General features: G+C 44.9%; 1 long non-coding RNA gene across 1 annotated transcript in view; it reads left to right on the top strand.

Moving 5' to 3' along the window:
- Positions 1–26,023, top strand: part of LOC310675274 — a 64,330-nt gene that overhangs the window by 33,328 nt on the left and 4,979 nt on the right. The window contains exon 2 of the long non-coding RNA XR_014510019.1: positions 19,811–19,851. This is a non-coding gene — a long non-coding RNA (uncharacterized lncRNA). The remainder of the gene's footprint in view (positions 1–19,810; positions 19,852–26,023) is intronic.

Raw genomic sequence — 26,023 nt, forward strand, 5'->3', positions numbered from 1 at the left:
TTTTATGTTGTCTTTTTTATCATGTCGGCAGATTTGTGTATTACGCGTTAGATCCATTCTCCTTCCTCTTTCATAGGATATAATTCACAAAAGCAGTGTGATAATCAGATCACAAGCTCTGGTGCCTCTAGTATACAATTAGATGCACCTCTCTCTCTCTCTCTCTCTCTCTCTCTCTCTCCTGTTCTTTCTTACTCATCTTTCTGTGATAACTGACCATATAAAGTGAAAGAGGTTAAAATAATCTCACCCCAATCACTACTGAGTGAGTTGGATTTTCTGTACTCTCTTTGCGCTCATCTATCTCACCTGTGAGGAATGAAGATGTTCTGTAAAGGGCGAATGCTGCATGCCATGCTCTTGAGTTATGGGTCATGAAAGAAACAGAGCACTTGCCCTTGGGACATGAGCTATCCCACATGTAATATATTTTCCAAAAGTGCAGTGTGCTCATAATTTCTGGATGTCTGTAAACTCAGAATTATTGCTACTGCTTCAGTTTGGTTCAGGATTTCTAAGCAAACTCATAATGTCTCTGTAAAATATCCATCTCGCTGACTGTATCCATGGCTCCATCTCATGCTCTAGGCGCTTCTGCCATAGGTCACATGAGCAGTTAATCACATAAATAACCAAACAGCTGCTAATAAAATACCTCTCCGTGGTCCTTGGATGCCCTCCATTACCATAGCACCTGTATGCCCCACAACCCTTAATGTAGCTCTCTTTTCAACTGCCCCATGAGGTAGAAAAATGCTGTCATCGCAATTTGAAGGTAGTGACCTGAGGGACAGGAAGGTTAAATGACTTCCACCAAATACACCCAGGTAGCTTCTACTGATGCATGGACTTGAAACTAGTGTAGAAAGTGGAATCCAAATCCTAAAAGGAATGAACACTATTGTATCACTTTTAAGAGAACTCCAGAGAAATAATCCATTAAAATAAATAAATTGTTGCCTTCACATGTCCAGCTGCACAACATTTTCTTCCACCATGTGAACTTGGGAGGTCCAAGCTGGATGCTCCAAGCTTAGACCGCATGGCTTTAGCAATCCATCTTTGTGTTTCTATACAAGTAATTTAGAAACATTTACCATTTTGAAGCTCAGTTAAACTGCCTGTCTTTGCCTGCTGCTGTACGGAAAACCCCATGAATCTGACCTTTGAAGAGTTTGTAAGTAAACAATTTTTAACTTGTCAAATATGTGTCTTTCTATGCTAAGGGAAGTGGGGAGCTTTGGAAACAACTTAGAAGGGGATAACAGCCTATATTCCCACCCTTTACTTTGCTGCATGTTTTATGATTTTAAATCTCTGCTGTACCTCCCTTTCCAAAGAATGCTATCCCCAAACTTGGATCTAGGTATCCAGGGAATCCCCCTTTTATTTTACCTGTAGCATTTTCCCTTTAACCAAACCAAATACAAAATATGAACAGTGAGTGCAGAAAGCTACTCAGAAACAAATCAGAATTTTAAGACATGCAAAGATACAGATAAAAAGTGATGGTCAGACACACCCCTACAATATACTGGACTGTTTTCTCTGGTGGTTGGATCCTATAATTTTACAGAGAAACATGGTGTCTATTCATGCGTTAAAATGGGCATTGATATGCTCATGTGAGTGGCTTTCCTGTGTGAGCAGTGTGCCATCAGAGAAACACAGTGAAGGCAAATAAGCAATCTCTGTAATTAGGTCACTTTGGGGCAGTGAAAATTCCTGCTCATGGAAGCAGCTGTATCCTCCATCAGTCTACTTCTCCAGCATCATGCTATTCAGGACTCCTCCAGACAGCCTGTTTATGGAGCATGCATCCCGATTAGCTTGCATAAAATTCATGCAGGAGTTAAATTATATAGTTGGATTATATAATCCATGAGCAAATGTTCTGATTTGCTAGTGGGGTGATTGCATGTTCATTCATCCCACAATATTCAATGCATTTCCTTGTTACTTTCCAAACTGCAAGAAGTCCAGCTCTTTTTTAGAGTGGATTTGTTGTGCTAGGGTGATGGAACTGTTTAATCCAACTGCCAAATTTAAAGTCCCAGCATGCACTTGAATCCCTCCTGTGGATTTCTGGAGGCATCCTTGGGTAAGTGGACCACTTGTGGGAGCAGTTATTTACACATATCTATATATACTAATACAAATTTGAGGCTTTCCATTCTCAGACTTATGTAGCCAAAACCGTTCAGCAGTGCCCTGTTCAAAAGCACTAGTTTTAAAAGGAAAGTTGCTAATATAACCCATTACTTTTGAAATGCTTTTTTAAAAAGTGAGAAGTAATAGTCAAATATTTCATTTGCTTATAAACTAAGTTGCAGGGGGCAGGGTTGAAACAAACAAACAAACAAACAAACAAACAAACAAACAAACAAACAAAAGCTAATTTATAAACTGTGGTGGTACCCCTTCTGGAAGAATTCTTCCAGTATTCTTCCTCCACTAATGATTAAGAGTAAAGCCTATGCTCTCATTAAGTACCCATCAAAACTGGGAAAGAGAAGAGAGTTTCTGAAATATTTACCAGGGCTACAGTGCTATTAGCCCAATTCTGAAACAGGGATGTGATAACTGAACATGTCTCAATGAGAGAAAGAGCCTTGCTACAGTGAGATCATTTCCAGAGGGTAAATTCCAGCTTGCTTATATTTTATAATACAACATAGAGGAGATGTACTTTCTGTTGCTAAAAGGGAAAAGCATATGTCCTTTACAGAAGCAAAGAAAAATAAGGAAATAGTGGAAGGAAAACTATAGAAATGTATTCTTCCTTTACCTTTTAAAGGATTACATGGTGTTCAGTAATATTATTACAGTACTTATTATTATGAGTTTAAGGTGGTTAGAAACAGTAAGTGAAAACGATGTGTTCTAAGTATCTTAAAAATCGTTTGCAATAATAGTGGTACACAGGCAGGACAATCCAAGTGCCCCTTAGACCAGACCATGACTTCATCAGCAGCATTGACCTCCTTCTCCCCACAGGAGCCAGTGCAAAGCCATGAAATGGGGGCATTCCCAGGGCAAAGCTGAGCCAGCCCAGGAACTGCTGAATCCCCGGCTGGTCTCACGGCTGTTGCATGTTGGCATTCACTCCCATCTGGATCATCCTGCCACATCTTCTGCTGCGGTAGCTGTGAATGTCAGGGCTGTGGGTGCAGTGTTTGCTCTGCCCCTCCACAAAGCACGACTGGTAGGAGCGAGGAGTTTGGCTTGCACCCCAAAGTAGCTAAAAAGCACTAAGGACAAAGTGGGGTGTCATGTTTCCACCTTTTGCTGGGGCAGCAGGATGTTTGGAATTGAGTTCTTCTGAAAAAGTGACCAGAGGGGCAACTCATGAAACCCACATACGCCTGATGACCTCTAGCATGGCAAGCTGGTGGCGGAAATATTGCCCATTTCCTGTGCCAGAGGCTAGCAGGCATAGGAGCCAACTCCTAGGAGCCGAGGTCCCTTTGGCCCCACATATAAAATAATTGAGGGGGTCAGACCTCCCCAAAGTTGATGGACATTGCCATTCAAATGGTGTGTGTCTGTGTGCCCATCATGTGATTGATTATGAGGGGTGGTGCATACCTGAGGTCCTCCCAAATATTATACCCAGATTGGCACCCCTGCTAGCAGGAGCTTGCAAAGCAGGAGCCTATTGCACCCTGGCAATATTCCTAGGATGTCACCTTACATGCAACAGGCACCAAAGAAAGCACCACTTACTCAATGGAGCAAGGACCCAGAACATGGATAATAGGGAGGCCAGGAATTAAATATCTCATGGGTCTGGAGGCCACATGTTCAAATAATATTAATATGTGTCTCGTGATCTTACAGGTGAGTTCTGGCACCATTCCAAGCCAGCACCCAGAAATCTGTCCTAAATGGGGCAAAATTTGGTGGCATTCCTAGTTGTTAGTGAGAGAATCCAATTCTTTCTTTTCCTAACATTTCCCTGTTGTGCACAATCTGCCAACCTCCTTGCCTGTCTTGCTGAAAAAGTGGGGTTTTAATTCCACATCACTCCAGATCAGGGAGCATAGAGGGTGAGCAATGGGACCTGGGAATAAAAAGGTTCAGGGCTGCAGCAGTGGTAGACTTTTCTACTTTTCTGTTACCCTAAAGGCAGGTTTCCTGAGTTCCAGCCTGAATCTAGTCTCAGTTGGTCACATCCAAATAAGTCATGCAGAGGGTCAACATAGATAGTTTGGGATTTTGCCCACACTTTCTGCTCCAGAATAATTTGGGCTGTGTCTGTTTCAGGTTGAAGACATACACGATGGTTGATTACACACAATACTTTTTAAAGCATATTTGAAGCATATTTCCCCTCAAAGCTTAAAGTGCTTTAAAGCTGTAGTGTTGGTGAAAAATATGTTCAACTTTTACTTCTGAAAAGGATATACCTTTCATCAATCTCAAGTTCCACTTGCTAGCATCTTAAGATGTGCATCAGTAAAAAATTACATGGCAATACCAGCTCAGCCCCTGACACTGCTCCTGAGAGCCCTTGTCAAGAGCAGCTACAGCTGTCTGAATTATTTGAAGGTGAAAATGTATCCACCTACTCTTGACTGCACATTGTTTGGAGCAGAATATGTGCATGTCATACAAGGGTGAAAAGAAACCCAGAGGAAAGTATTCTCTTATAGCAGACATCTTAGCAGCATTTCTTATGACAAATGTCTGACAGTTTCTTTCATGTTCACTGCTCTTTGATTTTCTATTTTTATTTATTTATCTTTAGTGCCCTCTGGTTTGGTCTTAGCCTTTTCCCTGTCAGTTGGCTGCTTCCTACCCTCATATAACATGCATCTTAGTTTTACCCTTCAGCTTTGGTGTCAACTGTATGGATGGGCACAAGAGTCTAGTGTGTGAAGACTACAGGACACGGCAAACACCTGAAGATAAAACTACAAAAATGAGTGCTCCTCTCTCTAAATAGGAAGTGAAGCACAGAGTTGACGGCTACCAGCTTTTCAGTTGGCAAGCGTGGCTGCACCTTTAATTGCAACTTGATATGCAGATATTAGGGACGCGGGTGGCGCTGTGGGTTAAACCACAGAGCCAAGGACTTGCAGATCAGAAGGTCGGCAGTTCGAATCCCCACGACGGAGTGAGCTCCCGTTGCTTGGTCCCTGCTCCTGCCAACCTAGCAGTTCGAAAGCAAGTAGATAAATAGGTACCGCTCCGGTGGGAAGGTAAACGGCGTTTCTGTGTGCTGATCTGGTTCGCCAGAGGCAGCTTAGTCATGCTGGCCACATGACCTGTATGCTGGCTCCCTCGGCCAATAAAGCAAAATGAATGCTGCAATCCCAGAGTTGGCCACGACTGGACCTAATGGTCAGGGGTCCCTTTACCTTTACCTATGCAGATATTAACATTAGATCAGGTTTATACTGTGAATATCAGGACAGGTCATTCTTATAGCAGCAAGATTTAGACACAGTTGCAATATGAGAGAGTCTTCCAGCCCTACATATGTTTGCATTCATCCAAATTCCACTCACTTAAATGCATAAATATGGGTTGAACCCTGTTGGCATCTGATTGATTTCAGTCAGTATCCCCTAAGTAGGATCAGTGCCTCCCCCCCCCAAAAAAAATGTTTAGGGTACTCTCATTTTCCTACTAATATTGAAATACTGCCCCTCAATGAGGCCAAACTTAGATTCACAAAATGTTTAGGGGTCCCCCTGTGTCCCCCCAGAAAAAAGCACTGAGTAGGACTACGCCTGGATCCAACCCTAAGTGTTTGTGGAATAGCTCATTTGGAGCTGGGATTCAATGTTTCCAGCAATTTTATTAAAATATCACACTGGAGCGACACTTCTTTATCTATTTATTGTTTATTAAATTTGTGTACTATTCTTCATCTGTAGATTTCAGGGTGGTTCACAGCATAAAAATGCATGATGAAAATACAATAAAACACAAGAACAAAACAAACCAATAGCCCCCCCCCCCTCTCAACCTCTCCAAGGTGCTCTAGGTCTTCCCCATGGTTCTCCCCCTACTTTCACACTCACAATAACCCTTTGAGGTAGGTTAGGCTGAGAGGCAGTGGCTGGCCCAAGGTGACACCCAGTGAGCTTCATGGCTGAGTGAGGACTTGAACCCTGGCCTCCCAGGTCCTAGTCCAACACTCTAACTAATACATTTTGTCTAGACTACCCCATTGAAAAGCTTGAGGCAGGAAACAATAGTTTAAAACAAAGGCACCAATAATAGATCTGTAAAAGAGGACTGTGCCTTTTCTTTGACTTTTGGAGGTAGGAAATCCAAAAGACATGAATTGGAAGATCCAAACATATTTCTGAAATGTAGAAATGTTATCATCAAATCTCTGACAAGATCAGAAGTTCCATTGGCTGACATTCTGAGCTTTCCTTTATAATGTAAAAATGGCAAATATGTGAGTTTGACCGAACTGCGGGTGGCAGTGGAAGACAGAAGTGCCTGGCGTGCTTTGGTCCAGGGGGTCACGAAGAGTCGGACACGACTGAACGACTAAACAACAACAACACCTCGGGTTAAGAACTTAATTCGTTTTAGAGGTCCGTTCTTAACCTGAAACTGTTCTTAACCTGAGGTACCACTTTAGCTGATGGGGCCTCCCGCTGCCGCTGCTGCACGATTTCTGTTCTCATCCTGAAGCAAAGTTCTTAACCCGAGATAATATTTCTGGGTTAGCAGAGTCTGTAACCTGAAGCGTCTGTAACCAGAGGTTCCATTGTAATTAGAATGCATTGGCCTGTACCAGCCTGCCCATACCTGGAGATAGCTTGTGAGTCTGCCTGTGAGAGCAATTCGATGGGGAAGAGTGGGAGCAAACTCAGCAGCAAACTCATGCCAGCAAAACTCTGCTCCAGTTGATACTACGTAAGGCCTCATCACGACAGACCTTTAAATGAACCCATCTGTTTAGCAGCACCTTCTTTTAAACGAGGGATGCACGTGAGTTGCAGTATATATATGTTGCTGTTGTGGTTTATAATTATTTATCTGATTTTATTATCTTTAGTGGGCTGAATGCTGTTCTTCCTGCTGGGTTTGGTATTTATGATATGATATGATTATGGTGACTGGGAGCGGCCGCCGAGACCATATAACACCGGTCTTGAAAGACCTACATTGGCTCCCAGTACGTTTCCGAGCACAATTCAAAGTGTTGGTGCTGACCTTTAAAGCCCTAAATGGCCTCGGCCCAGTATACCTGAAGGAGCATCTCCACCCCCATTGTCCAGCCCGGACACTGAGGTCCAGCTCCAAGGGCCTTCTGGCAGTTCCCTCACTGTGAGAGGCCAAGTTACAGGGAACCAGGCAGAGGGCCTTCTCGGTAGTGGCGCCCGCCCTGTGGAACGCCCTCCCATCAGATGTCAAAGCGATAAACAACGACCTGACATTCAGAAGACATCTGAAGGCAGCCCTGTTCAGGGAAGTTTTTAATATGTGACATTTTAGTGTATTTTTCATCTTTGTTGGAAGCCGCCCAGAGTGGCTGGGGAAACCCAGCCAGATGGGCGGGGTACAAATAAATTATTATTATTATTATTATTATTATTATTATTATTATTATTAAAAATTGTATTGGGTTTATACTGCGAATTTATAGATTGGACACCACCTTCGTAGAGTTTGATCCTAAATGGCATCTCTACAAATATTTTAATGAATAAACACAGCATACCACAGAAGAAGGAGAGCCTTCAGCAGCATGTAATTGATGGGGGTCAGCTGAAATAGTGATTCTTCTTTCATGAACTGTGATGCTGTTATCTTCACTTGTGAAATGTTTTTCTGGGTGTGTAATGCCCTGCTAGATAGAACCCCACATTCTGTTTCCAGCAGTGGCATGGCAGTTGCCTCTTGGAGCAAACATATTACAAAGGGGATCATCAGCTGTTTTCTAACACAATGCAGACCTATAGTTTTTGCATTCTTTAAAAAGCTATTGTTGTAGCTGCTGCTGCTGTTAAAATTTTTATATCACCCTACATCTGAACATCACAAGGTGGTTTACAACGTAATGCAAAATACATAACACAATATGCAAAAAACAAGACCACCCCCATAGTTTAAAAGGCCATAGCTTCTTTAATCAAGGAAATCAGCCCATGGACTGCAAGAAGATCAAACCTATCCATTCTGAAGGAAATCAGCCCTGAGTGCTCACTGGAAGGACAAATCCTGAAGCTGAGGCTCCAATACTTTGGCCACCTCATGAGGAGAGAAGACTCCCTGGAAAAGACCCTGATGTTGGGAAAGATGGAGGGCACAAGGCGAAGGGGACGACAGAGGATGAGATGGCTGGATAGTGTTCTCGAAGCTACCAGCATGAGTTTGACCAAACTGCGGCAGGCAGTGGAAGACAGGAGTGCCTGGCGTGCTCTGGTCCAGCGGGTCACGAAGAGTTGGACACGACTAAACGACTAAACAAAAACAGCTTGTTTAATCAGCCCAAGGCCAGTGAGAATAGAACTGTTTATGCCTGGTACCTAAAGATAATGAAGGTGCCAGGTGAGGTGCCCTGGGGTGAGGATTCCACAAACGCTCCTTCTCGTGTTGCCACCCTCTGGGCGTCTCATGAAGAGAGCGCACAAAGAAGGGCCTCAGATGATGATCACAGGGTCTGGGTTGGTTCATATGGGGTCAGCGGTGGACGAAGCCTAGTGCCCAGGGGCGGGGCGAACCGCCCATAGGGGCCCTATTGGCGCTGTGCGCTCGGTGGCATGCCATCCCGTGCCGTCCCTATGGGAGCCGCACACTCTGTGCCATACCTATGGGCACCACAGTGGTGCACCTGACCCTATATGGACCCTATAGGGACGGGGCGCCTGGCCCTAGATATGGATCCCCATAGGGACGGGGCACACGGTGCCCATACGGGACGTGGTGTGGCACCCATAGGGATGGGGCATGCAGTGGGGCCTCAGCCACCCTACAGCTGGGGGGGGAGGCAGCGGGTGGACAGCGCAGAACTTGCCGGTTCCGAGACACGGGCTCATGCGTGTTGCAGGGCAGGCCCCGCGGTGACGAGTGCTGCCTGCCATTTTGTCTTCCCCCGTCAGGGTGGCACCCGGGGCGGACTGCCCCCCTATGTATGCCCCTGTATGGGGTCTGCCTGTGGTCATTGAGGTGCTGTGGTCCTGCACTGTTTAAGGCTTTATAGGTCAAAACCAACATTTTGAATTGGCACTGGAAACTAATTGGCAGCCAGTGCAGTCAGGCCAGGACTGGCAATATATGCTCAAATTGCCTTAAGCAACCTGCCTACAGAATTCTGCAGCAGCTGGAGGTTCCAAACTGACCAAGGCAGCCCCATGTATAATGCATTGCATTTCTTTTCATTATGAGTTTATGGCTGTGATCCTATACCCACTTACTGAGAGTTAAGTTCCAGTGAACTCAGGGAGCATGGGCGTAGCCAGGGCGTTTGTTGGGGGGTGGGGCAGGACTTGGGGGGCAGAATTGACGTGGTTGGTCAGTTAGTTAAGTATTTCTATTGTTTTACTTGATCGGGGGGGGGGGAGCTGCCCCCCTGCCCGCCTTGGCTATAACCATGTCAGGGGGACATCCTTTTGAGCAGATATGCATAGGATGGCACTGTAAGAAAACGAGTGCCTCAGCTAGCTTGGTTTTTTCAGATGCACTTTTTTATTTAAGGAAAAAATGTGCAGCTGATAAAAGCCTAGTCAGCATGTACAAATGACAGGTAAGAAATCAGAAATTTGAACCAAATGTTGAAAAACCTCGCTTTATCTTTTCTACCTTTATCAAAGCCTGATTCTTCATGTACAAAGCAATTTTACTTGGGAGGAAGTTCCATTGAGCACGGTTGGCCTTGCTTCCAAGTAAATTTGCATAGAACTTGGCTGCATACAACCTCTTCCAAGATGGCATTTTATTTTTTCAGTCTGAAAAGCAAAAGGTACTGATCTCAATCTCTGTGCGTGCCAGTGTCATACTATTAATCAAATAGCCCCATAAGCTTAAAGGGGAGGGGAGATTCTTAAAAAGAAGAAGTTAAAACCAGGTCAAGTCAGTCTGGATGTTCAAAATGTCAGCAAATTGCATGCTTGAAAAGCTACAAAAAGATATTAGGTTTTTGAAATCTGAGAGGGAATCCATACAGACAGAAAATTTACAAACACTTTCCCTTTCTAAGCTCACCAAAAAAAGGAATCCTCTGGGTGAAACAGAAGGGCTTTGAGAACAGAAGGATCAAACACCCAAAGAGCAGAAAGTATTCTTTATCAGTGACATTGAAGAACTAAATAAAGTGAAAGGTGGGGGAGCTAATTCATTACGACTGAATAAAAAAGCAATTTAAGGGCCACACGTGTAGACTACGTGTGCTCAGAAAGTGAAAAGCTAGCATGCTGTGACATTGGAAGGAGCTGCTCAACATCTCTATGGGAGCAACACACCGGCCTCCCATAGAAGATCAGGGCCAAGTGCAGCCTGGTGCACAGACACAAAATACTGTGAAGCATTAAGAGCATGAATTGGTACTCCGAGGTCAAGCCATGGCTCTCTCTGCCCCTGGGGCAGATGGCCACAGCAGGAAAATGCAAGCAGGTCCAGCTAGGACACTTGTGGAACAGCACAGAATCCACCAGGCTTAGGATACACCATTTTATATAAAGCTCAGAGATCTGTGGTGATAAGTGTGGGCAACAATTCACCGAGGGATACCCCCAGATTCTCCCCTGAAAAGCGAGGTTGTGCGTGACCACCACTAGTGACCATCAGGTCCCTGAAAATTGTACTCAGGTTGTGTTCATATATATGAATTAAAATATGCATAACAATGGACACTGAACAATGTCCTTGTCCCTGAGAAGGGCAGTCTTTGTGCCTTTGTCCACACTGGGGAATATTGAATATCATGTTGGGCATTGCCATGACAAACCAAACATTTATGCCACTTACCTGTCTCTTAAGGGTGACTGTTGCCTGGCCAGGGCAAGGATCGTGACCAATCTTAATCTCCTGACCTATTTCACATGTTCTTCCCAACACCTTTTTTTATCCTTCTTACTTAAGAATATCCAGATGAAGCCTATCACTTTGAACACAGTTACAATTTCAGGTTTGAATTTCAGTGAGTGCTTTGTGGCAATATCAGAGAAGGGTTGTTGCCAGTTGTCTGTTATTCTGTTGCTAATCCTAGCCTGGCCAGGTGTATGGCCTGCAGGTAAGGCGTGGGAAGCTGCTGAATACCAGATCTCTTTGTTGCGCATTATCTTGTTAGTTAAGCTGTCATAAAAGTTTTCAGTGTGTGTGTGTGTTCGTGTGTGCTCAAATGAAAGGCAGAGTTTAATTGAGTTACACTTTTGCTTACTTTTCCACATAAGTCTTTTGCAAAAGAACCCTAGAGAAGGCCAGGTAACATTGAGCAAAAGTTTTATATGCAATTTATGTTTGTTAAATTTGTAGAGCAAATGAAGGCCTTAAGCTACTTGTAACCCATCTGAAAAACAGTCATTAAAACAGGTGGAATGGCGGTTGGGTCTATTGTAGCCACTCTTAGACTTATTTTACCTTGGCTTGAGCTCTCCAACGTAGGATCATAGAATCATAGAATAGAATCCTAGAATCATAGAGTTGGAAGAGACCACAAGGGCCATCGAGTCCAACCCCCTGCCAAGCAGGAAACACCATCAGAGCACTCCTGACATATGGTTGTCAAGCCTCTGCTTAAAGACCTCCAAAGAAGGAGACTCCACCACACTCCTTGGCAGCAAATTCCACTGTCGAACAGCTCTTACTGTCACGAAGTTCTTCCTAATGTTTAGGTGGAATCTTCTTTCTTGTAGTTTGGATCCATTGCTCCGTGTCCGCTTCTCTGGAGCAGCAGAAAACAACCTTTCTCCCTCCTCTATATGACATCCTTTTATATATTTGAACATGGCTATCATATCACCCCTTAACCTCCTCTTCTCCAGGGTAAACATGCCCATCTCCCTTAGCCGTTCCTCATAAGGCATCGTTTCCAGGCCTTTGACCATTTTGGTTGCCCTCCTCTGGACACGTTCCAGTTTGTCAGTGTCCTTCTTGAACTGTGGTGCCCAGAACTGGACACAGTACTCCAGGTGAGGTCTGACCAGAGCAGAATACAGGGGCACTATATTCTGCCACTCATTGTTTGTTTTAAAGACAGATGGAAATGCCTCCTTTGAATGACTAATACACACGACAAGATCACAGCCAGATATCTATGTGAACAGCTGCACAGCCTTCCAAGAGGTCCTGGGTTGCGGCCAGGTCCCAGTCTCGTATATTTCAAGCAGGATTAGTTTATCCTTGTAGGCACTGGAATGACTCACTGGAGATATTATGCGGTATGTTCTGGGATAAAAACAAACTAAATCTATGAACCCATTTTTGGGATTGTATCATTGAAATGAATGGATCTTACATCTGAAGGCTTCACCCGGAACAAAAAAGCTGGCTAGCACCCCCGTAGCTATGGCTCTGCCTGGCGGTTACTAGGCAACCGTTTCTCTACCCTCACTCACAGGGTTCTTGTGGAGAAAATGGAGGGAGGGTCGCATAGGAAGCTGTCCTATGCAGAGTTAGGCCATTGGTCCATCTTTGTTGTTGTTTAGTCGTTTGGTCGTGTCCGACTCTTCGTGACCCCATGGACCAGGCACTCCTGTCTTCCACTGCCTCCCGCAGTTTGGTCAGACTCATGCTGGTAGCTTCGAGAACACTGTCCAACCATCTCGTCGTCTGTCGTCCCCTTCTCCTTGTGCCCTCCATCTTTCCCAACATCAGGGTCTTTTCCAGGGAGTCTTCTCATGAGGTGGCCAAAGTCTTGGAGCCTCAGCTTCAGGATCTGTCCTTCCAGTGAGCACTCAGGGCTGATTTCCTTCAGAATGGAGAGGTTTGATCTTCTTGCAGTCCATGGGACTCTCAAGAGTCTCCTCTAGCACCATCATTCAAAAATTGGTCCATCTAGCTCAGCATTATTAATACTGACTAGCAGTGGTTCTCCAGTATTTCAGGTTGACTTTCCCAACCCTACTTAGTCACACAAGGGACCTTTTGCATGCGATGCATGGCCTCTACCACTAACTACAACCTTTCCCATATATGCCATGCCATTTTGAGATCCTTGAAGAAAAAGTGGTAAAGGACCCCTGGTTAAACCCAATCAAAGGCGACTATGGGGTGCATCGCTCATCTCGCTTTCAGGCTGAGGGAGCCGGCTGTTATCTGCAGACAGATTTTCCAGCTCATGTGGCCAACATGACTAAACTACTTTTGGCACTATGAGACACCGTGATGAGTGCCAGAGTGCGGAGAAATGCTGTTTACCTTCCCATTGCCGTGATACCTATTTATCTACCGGTACTTGCACTGGTGTGCTTTCGAACTGCTAGGTTGGCAGAAGCTGGGACAGAGCAATGGGAACTCACCCTGTCAAGCAGATTTGAACCGCTGACTTTCTGATTGGCAAGCCCAAGAGACTCAGTGGCTTAGACCACAGTGCCACCTGTGTCTTTATTCACACCTAAGTGATAACCTAGGTGACACCTAGGTAGCCAGCGCCCAGCTTCTTAGAGGGCTGAGTATTTTTGCATTATGCCACCCGAGGGGGGAAGCCTTGATCTATTGCAGCACTGCACAATTCAATAAATGAAGCAGCTAACTTTTCTGAGTTAGCCAGAGCACTGTGTTATTTTAGGAGATATTTCATGTAGGGCTAGTTTTTACAGAACACTAGGACAAGACAGCCAGTGTATGGGAAACAGGCTGTTTTCATAAGCAGAGATATACCAGCCGAGGAATTTCTACTCTGTCACAAATGTTCTGCAAAATGCAGCATTCTCCTGTATCAGGAGATTGCCATATATTTTACATAAAGTAACAATATGATAAGAGGTGCCTCATTGCTCATGAATAGCATCTCTGAGGAACCTGCTAGCACAAGAGCAGCACTACTGGTGTGGAACTGTTTGCAATTTCTCTAGCTTGAATGGGTAGCGGCTATGCAATCTGCTGTATGAGTCACGAGAGCTTTGATTGGGGGATGAGCACACCTGGGAACTTGGGAACATCTGGTAGAAGAGCTCACTTTTTAAAAAAGCCATCCGATGACTTGGGAGCAGCATCTGTGCAGAGTGCAACACATGGCTAGTTCGGAGTAGGAAAGTAGGCAGAATTTGATCAGATTTAGGAATTCAATCAGATCTAGGTGAAGGTGGGCAGTAAAAGCAGGAATACAGAACTAAGTTATAAAAGGAAGAACAACGGGCTGGATGAGTAGCATTGAAAGGTATGGTATCTGAGGTGACAAGCAAGTTCAATTTGTGGCTGCTCCCTCCTATCATTCACACAGTACTACAATTCCCAGAGTTCCCTGGGAAAGACCTGATCACAGACCCTCCAAGTGTCCGCATTTTCCAGGGACATCCCTGATTTAGAGAAGCTGTCCTGGTTTCTGATTTGATCCCGGAATGTCCCACTTTTCCTTAGGGTATTCCTATTTTCATTGGAGAAATGTTGGAGGGTATGGAGTAATCCGACCCTTGAGCTGTCTGAAGGCAATCCTCTATAGGGAAGGTTTTTAAAATATTTCTTAGTGTTAGATTTTATGAATTATGTGGAAATTGTTTTCCATTTGGTTGTGTATTTTCTGATGTGGTTTATTTATTGTTGACTTTTGTTATGTTGGTAATTATGTAAATCTTGTCATGCTGTAAGCTGCCTTGAGCATTGTTTTAACTATGGAAAGTCGGCATACAAATAAAATGATGATGATTTAAAATGTTTAATGTTTTTTATATATTTTGGAAGCTGCCCAGAGTGGCAGGAGCAACCCAGTAAGATGTGTGGAGTATAAATAGTAAAATTATCATTATGGAATGGAATGACCCTATATTTTCATTGGAGAAATGTTGGAAGGTATGTGATCATTAATAAATGCCTTTAATGGACAGTCAGGCAGTTTGAACTCTCACATGGTGAACTAGATGATTCTTGAGGGAAAAAAATTATATTGAAAAAGCCACTACTCACAAACCTCTTATGTTTCCATCCTGTCACAACTCACATTTAAATATTGCCCTTGTTAATCTGAAACAGTGTGAAACGTGGATCTACTTAAACTGCCCTAGACCCAAAACCGGCTTCCGCCTTCCAGCAACGAGATATGAAAGGACGTAGGGAGAGGATGTTGGCAGGATGCCTCGCTAACATTGGATGCTGTTGTGGTGTCACCAGGAAGGGAAAAAAATCTGACGAGGGCACAGAAGGTGTGAAGGCTGGGGGTGGCGAATGAGCTACTTCTCTGGGGGAGCTGCTTTCCCCCTCCCCTCCCCTCCCCTCCCCTCCCCTCCACCTTTTAAAGGCTAGCTGCCTTGGCAACCCTAAACCAGGCTTTGCTAGAGTTCTGGGTTCTGGACTTCATCCTAAACTAGTTCCATTCCTGATACGATTTATGCCTGATCATTACCTCTGCAGCAGCATGCAATGGGAATGTGGTGGTCAGGGGTGCCAACTTGAATAAAATATTCTGTGGACCCAGGTAAGCCCCGCCCTGCATAATTGATCACATGACACAGTGAACACACACCATTTGAATGGGAATGCCCATCAACTTTGTGGGAGCCCGGCCACCTCAAATATTTTATTTTGGGGGCTGAAGCCCCCATGGCCTTAGGAGTTGGTTCCTATGGTGTTAGTGGTACTGTAACAATTCAGATTGCAAAGGTGTTGTAGGTGTGTCGCATGTTTGGATGCTCAGCTGCATTAAAACTCCTATGTGAGCTGGGATGTTGTTGTTTTGGGGGGAAAGTATTAAATATAGGAAGCATTTTAAAATAAGTTACCTCTACCTACAGATGGACATTATAGTTCACTTTATGTCTTGTTCTACTGCCTCATTCTACTGTTTGTGTTGTCCAGGCCTGCAGCAAACCAATCACATCTTACTGCTTTGCTGTTGCACGTCCAGTTCTCTGAACCCACAGCCCCTTGACTGGGTAGGAAGAATAGACACAGCACAGCTTAGTTGGCTCAAATAAGTTTCCTGCTTGGCAGGGGGTTGGACTCGATGGCCCTTGTGGTCTCTTCCATCTCTATGATTCTATGATTCTAAGGCCACAACTTTATTGACTACAGATGTAAGAGGTCTGGCATAGGCATTGGGCATAACCATTGATTTCCAACCCACCTGCTGGCAGTGAAGCAGGGACAATCTGGCAGCAGGGAAGTCCCATGACTTACATCAAATAGGGAAACCCTTGTAGGGCTTGCCACAGCCTGGACATATGGGCAGAAGCCACACCTCCCGGACCCCTTTAACAGGAGGGGTAGGCAGAGACTACAACCTCACCTCCACCCAAGACTAAGATTTACCCAGTGCCTAAACCGCCAAAGTTGTGATGATGCTATGAGTTAGGCAAAACTACCAGGCTGGAGCCCATTGGCCTGGTGGACAAATTTGTACCTGGCACCGAATCTGGTGACCAACATGGTCGTAGCAAGGTCCCATTATACAAGACATAGCATAACAAAAAGGAGGGGGTGATCTGACAAAGAACTGAGTGCAGAGGGGCAGGGCAGGCAGCAGGAGCAGACCTGAGGCAAGCCTATGTGCTCCGTCAGGCCCACCCCCAAGGGGAGCGCTGCCTTTTCAACACTGGTTGAAAAATCAGTTACCTCAAGGTTCTGCTAGTTTTCTGCCATATTGCGCAAGGTCTTACCCTGGCTTCAACCCTGGTCATTTGGCAAATTGACCTTCCCGAATCCAGGGCATCAGCTTTAAACTTTCTAAGGTAAAGGGGTAAAGGGGACCCCTGACCATTAAGTCCAGTCACGAACGACTTTGGGATTACAGTGCTCATCTCGCTTTACTGACCGAGGGAGCTGGTTTTTGTCCACAGACAGCTTTCGGGTCATGTGGCCAGAATGACTAAGCCGCTTCTGGTGAACCAGAGCAACGCACGGAAACGCCATTTGCCTTCCCGCTGGAGCAGTACCTATTTATCTACTTGCACTCTGACGTCCTTTTGAACCGCTCGGTTGGCAGGAGCAGGTACCGAGCAATGGGAGCTCACCCCGTCACGGGGATTTGAACCGCCGACCGTCTGATCTGCAAGACCACAGCGCCACTTCCTAAACTGACATAGTAATCAGCAGGTCCAGACCCAAACTTTGTGCTTAGAACTGGACATGTGGGTTCAGAAGTATTTCTGTCTTTATAGTCTCAAGGCTTTCGTTGTTATTTACATCCCATTTGATCAGCTCTTTGAAGACAAGTATACCCTTGCGCGTGCGCACAAAACCCACACTCGTCATTCCTGCATGCCACTGGGAAGAATTCATGCCTGACCTCAGATTTGATAGTCAGTACATATGAGCAAGAATCGCTACGGCTAGAGATCTAAACTGACAGTGAAAAGACTGACAAACACATTTAAAACGCACCGCTCTTCTGAAATGTGTCTGCGGGAAAATGGCACTTTCTTAACTCAGCAGACCAGCTGCCTGCATACGTTTGATCATATCTGCTTATTTTAGTGAAAAGACCGTCCAAAAAAAGTTGGGTTTCATTACTGTCAACCCTGCTATGCCAGCTTCCTTTTTTTGGCACACAAATCCACTTATTTGTTTGTCAGTAAAGCAAAACGACTGCACCTTGTCCCTATTGTACTAGGTACTGTGCTGAACAAAGGAGTGACACCGTGCTTAATCTGAGTCTTTGCAGTTGGCATTAGATATTAAAGGCAGGGTGAAAGGAAAGGGCGAGAACTGAGAATGGTGAATGGCAGAGGATCTGATCTAAGTGCCAGTGAAGCTCCGGCAGCATCTTTTTTTAAAAAGGAAAAGGAGTGGGCTTTGCTGTGGGATTTGGAAGGAGAGAGTAAAGGAACTTGATGTACAGAGATGAGGAAGTTGCTGGTGAATATAGCTGATTTAACATTATTTTAATTCACAAGTACAGATTTGAGGTTTTTTCAAAGTGTCTGTGGAGACAGAAGTGGTGGCTTGGTAAATATAATGGAAATTTGACTCTTGGAAAAGGAGAGTTGTACATGGTTGTGTCTACATTTGAGTATTGCACACTTTTCAGTGGTCATAGGAAGGTGTGAACTGGCTCTGTTGATAAGTATTGTGTCTGAAGTGAAGAGAAGAACAAAGTGGCACATGGACACATGATTAAAAATCCCCAAGTCTGAGCAAAGACCTGGCAGTCATTACTGTAGCAGAACCATGCAGTCTTCGATGGCTGTGGGAGTTGCTCAGTTCCTCAGCAAAATCTCCCCGAAGGTCAACCTACTGGAGATGTTTTATGCACAGTGTGTCTTCCTAAACACAATGCTCAGACCCATTATGTTGAGAATGGAGAAAGTGTTCACTAGCATATGAAGCTGGAACATCACATTTGAATGTGTTCCGTAATAAAAGAGGGCACCTGGTTAAATAGTGGAAGCCCAATTTAAGTGGCAAATCCTAAATTGAATATATAGCAATTACTGACAGTTAATACCAGCCCTACTAATAAAACTGTAATTAGATCTCATGTGGAGCTATAAAATGAATGTGTTAAAGATTGAACCAATTGCTTACTGGATGTCTGATGGACAACTTGTGCTGATTGCTCAGTTGAAGAGGCCATATAATTTCACACTGTACTATACTTCTTGGCCTTGGGTGGCACGAGTATCAGTGCAAACAAATAATTCAACAGAATACAAAAGTGGAGAGAGAGAGAGAAAAGGTGCTGAAGCTGGCCAGTGTAGGAGCAGGTGCAGATGAGTGGATTTCTGCAGTTCCATTCTGTAATTGTTCTACGATTGTGATACACTTTTGGTTCCATTATACAGTGGTACCTTGGGTTACATATGCTTCAGGTTACATATGCTTCAGGTTACAGACTCTGCTAACCCAGAAATAGTACCTCGGGTTAAGAACTTTGCTTCAGGATGAGAACAGGAATTGTGCTCCGGCGGCACGGCGGCAGCAGGAGGCCCCATTTGCTAAAGTGGTGCTTCAGGTTAAGAACAGTTTCAGGTTAAGAATGGACCTCTGGAATGAATTAAGTACTTAACCCAAGGTACCACTGTACTTCAATTCCAGTAGCACTTCAAGATTTCAGAATGTGATCAAATAGATTTCAAACGTACAATGAAAATTGAGGGGATTGGTATGTAGATAAAAATAAATGTCTAAAAATCCTGCAAGTCCCCCACCTTTAAGTGCAGTTTCACTATTATGCTAAATGCTTTTAATTTTATTCTATTAAAAATCTATTATGCTAAATGGTTTTAAACAAAATTGAGGGGATTTTTGTAAGAGAATTCATTTTTAAATTTACTTTTGGTGTGTTTTACTCTAGAGACACAAAAATGAGTAAGAATCCCACTCACCCACCTCTGTGTGAGATGAATACCAAGGATGCAAATTGGAATGACTTACTTGTAAACCTTAGAATGAAAAAATGAGAAAACTCTACTCCTTGGTCACAAACAACCCCAAAATGGTTAAAACTGAAAATACTGGCTCAGGTTTAAAGGAGGAAGCTTTTGAGGGCTTTAAAATGAATATGTTGAGTTTGTTCTAGAGTTCATCTTGTCTGTTCCCCTCTCATTGATATGAAACTGCACATCTGACAGAACATACAGTGTATTTTATTGGTGGGGAAAGGATTCAGAGATTGTAGTAAAAAAATTATCCACAATTCTATGTTTCATTATCAGAGGAAGGTGTAGTAGATGTAGCCAAATTTTCAAATAAAAACTTACTCTGAGTTGGTATGTAGTTCATGTTTTCAAATCCTTTTCTTTCTCAGGAGGCACCACATATCGAGTAACGGTTCTGTTCTTTGCTCAGGTATGGCTGGTACAATATTATATATAAAATATATTTTCACTTATGTAAATGAATGTCGCTCTGGACTTCAAAGGAGGAATGCAGCCTAAGCAAGGAAGCCATTTAAATTACTCTTGCTTCTGACATTCTCATGATATTTCCTTCTTGAAACATTTTAATTCTCTCACACCGAGCCAAATTAAATCTCAGGATATTTTTACTCTTTTGCACAAAACCATCTTCTGCGATCCCACCAAACTCTGTGATATCAACTTGCATACCAAGGCCAGGCAAGCATAGTGATTTATACCCAATGCCTTAGCAGAAAATGCTTCTGCTCCCATAAACTGGAGAATCTGATTTTTGCTGTCCCCACACCCCCTGCAATCCTCAGTACCATGTTTCATTCTGTTCTGGAGGATCCCACAATGGGGTGCGGGGGATGGGGGACATGCTGCCAGTAGGAGAAACCTGTGAAAATTAAGTGCCCTGACCACTACATGAATGCAACACCATCATTTGGCACAGCCCACTGTGCATAAACGCAGCAGGAACACAACTTTCCAGTCCCAGGATGCAGCATGACTTCAGGTGGAAAGCAGAAGCACAAAAATGATGATTTATGCAGTTTTAACCCTACCAACCTTTGAGGCAGGGGACTCATAAGCTAAAATACATGCAACTTTCTGGACTGCATTTTCTATTAAGAAATCTCTGAACTATAGCAGCACCACATGCAGAACCAGCTGGGTTCCAATGGTGTCACTGGATTTTTGGCAAGTAAGCAGGTAAGTAAATATATCTAAAACATATATCCTGCAGCATAGCCAATAAGGAGACGCGGGTGGCACTGTGGGTAAAAGCCTCAGCGCCTAGGGCTTGCCGATCGAAAGGTCGGCGGTTCGAATCCCCGCGGTGGGGTGCGCTCCCGTTGTTCGGTCCCAGCGCTTGCCAACCTAGCACTTCGAAAGCACTCTCGGGTGCAAGTAGATAAATAGGGACCGCTTACCAGCGGGAAGGTAAACGGCGTTCCGTGTGCTGCGCTGGCTTGCCAGAGCAGCGATGTCACGCTGGCCATGTGACCCGGAAGTGTCTTCGGACAGCGCTGGCCCTCGGCCTCTTTGAGTGAGATGGGCGCACAACCCTAGAGTCTGTCAAGACTGGCCCGTATGGGCAGGGGTACCTTTACCTTTACCTTTATAGCCAAGGGGATTAGAGTTTGTGGATATATCACACAAACCTGCAAATAAACTATGTACAAGGAAGTTATTATCAGCTCCAAATTTATAGCAAAGGAGAAGAAAAGCAAACCTGATGAACCGTTTGATCTTTTACAGCTTTCTTAAGAGTTACAGAGCTCATGTTGACTTAAAAGGAAGGCCATGATCTCAGGCACACTTTTTAGCTTGGAAATCGGTTCCATTAAAATCAGAAGGTCTTACTTCCAATGCATTTAGGATGCATGTAGAATTTGGTGCTTATGTGGGAGAACGATTAAATAGACATTAACCACAGGCCAGCAACTGCAGTGCACACAGATGGTCTCCAGTGTGTGTACATGCAGGCACACATGAGAAAGTGTTAGATAATTAGTCAGGAAGGATTCCTCAATAGTGAAGAGTTGAAGCAGTCCATGCTCATATAATGCTCCATGTTTGGTACATCAGTGCTCTATGGAGCCTTGCATACTTTTTTATGTAGCTTCTGGACCACTAGGTTATGCTATACTACATATATACAGGGTCAATGTGTATTATATGTGTGCACACATGGAATTTGTTTATGAGAGATGTGTGTGTGTGTGTGTGTGTGTGTATTTATTTTATAGGATTTCCTACCCTTCACCATAAGGTCCAGGGGAGGTTACTACCATATAAAAATACAATAATAAAATCACTTAAACCTGGCCTCTTTGAGTGAGATGGGCGCACAACCCTAGAGTCTGGCAAGACTGGCCCGTACGGGCAGGGGTACCTTTACCTTTAACAGCTTAATTTTTTTTAAAAAAAGTTAAAACCATAGAATAAAAATTACTTAAAGGTAAAGGTACCCCTGCCCGTACAGGCCAGTCTTGACAGAATCTAGGGTTATGCGCTCATCTCACTCTATAGGCCGGGAGCCAGCGCTGTCCGCAGACACTTCCGGGTCACGTGGCCAGCATGACAAGCTGCATCTGGCAAGCCAGCGCAGCACACGGAACGCTGTTTACCTTCCTGCTGGTAAGCGGTCCCTATTTATCTACTTGCACCCGGAGGTGCTTTCGAACTGCTAGGTTGGCAGGCGCTGGGACCGAACGACGGGAGCGCACCCCGCCGCAGGGATTCGAACCGCCGACCATGCGATCGGCAAGTCCTAGGCACTGAGGTTTTACCCACAGCGCCACCCGTGTCCAAAAATTACTTACAACCTACCTAAAATAAAACTCAGAATCATAAATCGGACTCCCATAAATGCTCTTTCTTCCAGTGATACATGGTTCAACTTCAGCTGCAGTTTCTACAACTTGCCATAGCTGCTACTCAAATAATATGCCCTATTACAGCAAGTATATGCTTGCTAGCCTGCATTTTAGATTTGCTTTAACATTCTTAAGAAACTAGGTGTTATTTTAACCTTTAAAAAAACCCCCTAAATGAGGCGTTGGGCACCGTGTAGCGGCAGGGTTGATCGATGAACAGTGGAGAATCAAAAGGCTGCTCTCATAAGCCCTCCAGTGTTGGAGAGGCTAAGAGAAACCTGTTGAGATTCCTTTTCCCAATCCGTCTTCTAGCTCCACCTGGCAATAAAAATGTCCATGAATCAAAATGTAATACACATTTCTTTGATTGAGATCCCTGTAGAAGGGCTGCAGAACAGCCCCACGCTCTCTCCCTCTCTCTCTCTTTCTCGTGTGTGTAGAAAGAATGAAATATGAAATAAAGCACCATGATAATCCTCAAAACATTCAAAGCTAAAATTTGGTGTCTTGATTGCTAAAACATTTCGCTGTGATTCAGTTGTGTTTCTGGTGAAGTAAACTGTTGAGCAAGCACCTTTTTAAAAAGAAAATAAAAGCACTATTTGCACTAAAAACAATTGCAAACAAAGGTATTCTGAGCCTCCTGAATGCTCAGAAAGCATGTTTAATGTCTCCCTCATGATATACTGAAGTGTAACAAAGGCTTCACCCCTTGCAGGGAGAGATCTACTTGGCCAGCAGTGAACTTCACCAGCACAGCAGAGGCACTTTGGGGAACAAAGTGGCCTATCTCTCAGTGGTTGAACATCCACTTTGTATGCAGGAGGTCTCAGATTCTATCTTGGGCATCTCCAGGTGTGTGCCCTGTCCAAAACCCCAGAGAGCTGATTCCAGACATTGTACGCCACAAGTTGCCAACATGGCACCTGTGGGCACACACCTGCCGTAGAAACATTACCTTGTGCCTTCAGGGTCTCTTCCCACTGTGGTCATCAGGCTTCCAGTAGGCTGTGTTTTGTGTTGCATCTGCAGTAGTGCTGCTAAGTCCCTTCTGCTTGCGCAATGGAACTTTCTCCCTTTTGTGACCCTGGTGTCAGATTCCCTCTTCAGGAAAGGGGGGGGGGGGTGAGGAGTCTGCAGCAGAAGGAGAGCGACATGCAGGGTTGGACCCAGAAGTGTGCTGAGGTGAGCCAATGGAGCCAATGCCTGCTCCCACCACACTGGCCTGAGGATGTGGCTCTGCCATCTTCTAACATGGATATCACAGAAGGAGGTTACTGGAGAAGGTTGGGGCCACTAAGAGGTGCCACGAACAACTAGGCTGCACCTGCTGCTATTGCTACTACAGAAGAGCTCAGTTCCAGCTGGCTCCTTCTTGGAGCAATGTCAGAGCTCTGTCTTCTCCAGAGCACAGCCTGAGCCCTGCCAAGCCCTGCCTACCCTCTGCCAGAACCTTGTTCCACCTTGTCTTGTCTGGTATGACAGGGGGCCTTGCTGCACTGCACCCCTTCTTCTCCTCACGAAATCATTTGGGGCAAGTTAGGAGTGGGTGTAGTGGGCAGGGGAGGAGAGGAGGGAGAGTCCCATTGTGTAAGCAGCCAATCTTTGTGCTGATGGATTGAGGGCATTGGAAACACAGCCCCTGCTCTTCCTTTGCTGCTGCTCTCAGAGTATCCCCCTTGCTGCCTTTAACAGGGATAAGTCACGCTGTGCATTCTGCAGCCGCTGACTCTGGCCTTTCAAATTTTAGTGGTGCCCTGTGCGGCACCCAAATTTGGTGCCCCTGACTCACACCCTCCATTGAGCATCAGTGTCATGATGCCCCCCACAGCACCCTCTCAGCCAGAGTCGTCTTTCCCATACGGCTTAATGGTGCATTGCGCTAGGGCGCCAGCCTGTCAGGGTTGCCCCAGTGAGTGGGGGAGCTGCGCAGCTTTGCCGGCAGCCTCCCCTTTCCCTGCATGCCCATCAGCTGTGCCCCGTCACCCATATGTGCAGCTTCCTTCCCAAGCCTCCGTGGGAGGAGAGCGATCCTTGCAGAGGCTTAGGGTGGAAGCTGCGCCCCGCCAACTATATGGCTGGCGGGTGCACAGCTTCCCTCCCAAGCCTCTGGGGCGATTGCTCTCCCACAGCGGCATGGGGGAGAGTGGCGCACCCCCCCATGGCTGGCAGTGCACAACTTCTCCCCCCATCTGTGGTAATTTGGGGGCGCTGAGTGGATGCCCCGGTGCTGCATCTGCTAGAGACGGCCCTGCTCTCAGCTGAGCACCCAGTGCAGGCAAACTGGTCTGACTCCTTTAAATCCACCTCTGCATTCTGGAGCCATGTGAAAGAAACATATAGTTTCGCCACAAAATGAAGGATACTGGTTGTCCCAGGGCCAGAGACGCATGAGCCCAGCTGGCATGTTCATTGGTACTGGAGACCACATAGTGTGACTGCCTCATGCTGTCTTTCAGTGTGCGAGGGGTTCGAGCAACCCCCCCCCCCAGCGTATTGCTCTGTTGCGGCTCCAAAATGGTTGCATTTATTTTCACAGCATTTTGATTTGATTTTATATGGCATATAGTCGGATTAGCTAGATGTGATTTTTGAATGTTGATATTATATTATGGCAATGTTTCTTATATTTTATTACACACATGCTCACACGCACAAACTAGGGGGTGTATGTGGGAGCCAAATAACAAGGGAAATTGGGGTGATTCAGAGGTCTTTCGTCGCTCCAAGTCAAAGTGTGTTAATAACCCCTTGAGTGGGATCAGCCGCCTTGCATTGCTCTGTTGTTTCTAAACTTAAATTTTCGTATATGTTTCTCTGATTTCATAAGCTTTACAATAAGACAGTCCAAAAAGTTGCTCATGGAGCATAGAAGAGCTCTGGATAGCTTTTTGTTAAAGCACAATAGCTGAAGATACTTTTAAGTTAGGGGGAAATGGATATAGCTATTTTTTAGATACCCCATTATACTGAATGAGGAAAATTGAGCTTTATTCTATATAGAGCGGCTTGGAATCCAAAGCACGGATTAAAGGACAAAGAACACAGAGCGACTCAGAAACAGATTGGAATTTTTTAAAAAAACACACAGCTACAGATGCAAGGTCTGTGCACCTCCCCAGTCTGCATGCACACAGACATTTGTACCTAAATGAACAATTGACCAGGGCTCTAGTATAGCTGAAGTCCTTACACTGATGACTGAAATGAGAGAGGTTGTGCGGGTGAAAAGCAACAGAGGCATTCTGAATAAGTTGGTAGCTCATGTATATCACTGCTGAGAAAGATGCACTAGCAGCCAAGACATGGCAAGTGTGTGAGTAAGCCAACCGACATCTTCATTGTGTAGGAAGCTGTGCAGTGTTCTCTGGCATGAAGTGACTGAGCCGATATGAATTATCATCAGAGATATATACATATAATGGTGACTGCAATCATCTGTCAAGGTTCCTTACCAACATCCATGGAGTAAATGTCACAGGTGAATAGCAGCTTGCTCTGCTTATGTTAATCTGACCATGAAAGCATGGCTCTGTATTTTGGCAGCACATCAAGTTCATTGGAAACAAGGGGTTTAATTCCTCCTTGGTTTGGGCATGCTTCCCAAGCATCAGTGGATCTCAAACTTTTGTCTCTGGGTCACACTTTCAGAATAAAAATTTGCTCGCGCCACACCAAATCTCTTATGGATAAGAAATACACTGGAAAACAAAAGGCAACAACTCCTAGCAGTGG

The sequence above is a fragment of the Podarcis tiliguerta genome, assembly GCF_965153285.1.
Source record: "Podarcis tiliguerta genome assembly, chromosome: 3".
NCBI classification, from domain to species: domain Eukaryota; kingdom Metazoa; phylum Chordata; class Lepidosauria; order Squamata; family Lacertidae; genus Podarcis; species Podarcis tiliguerta.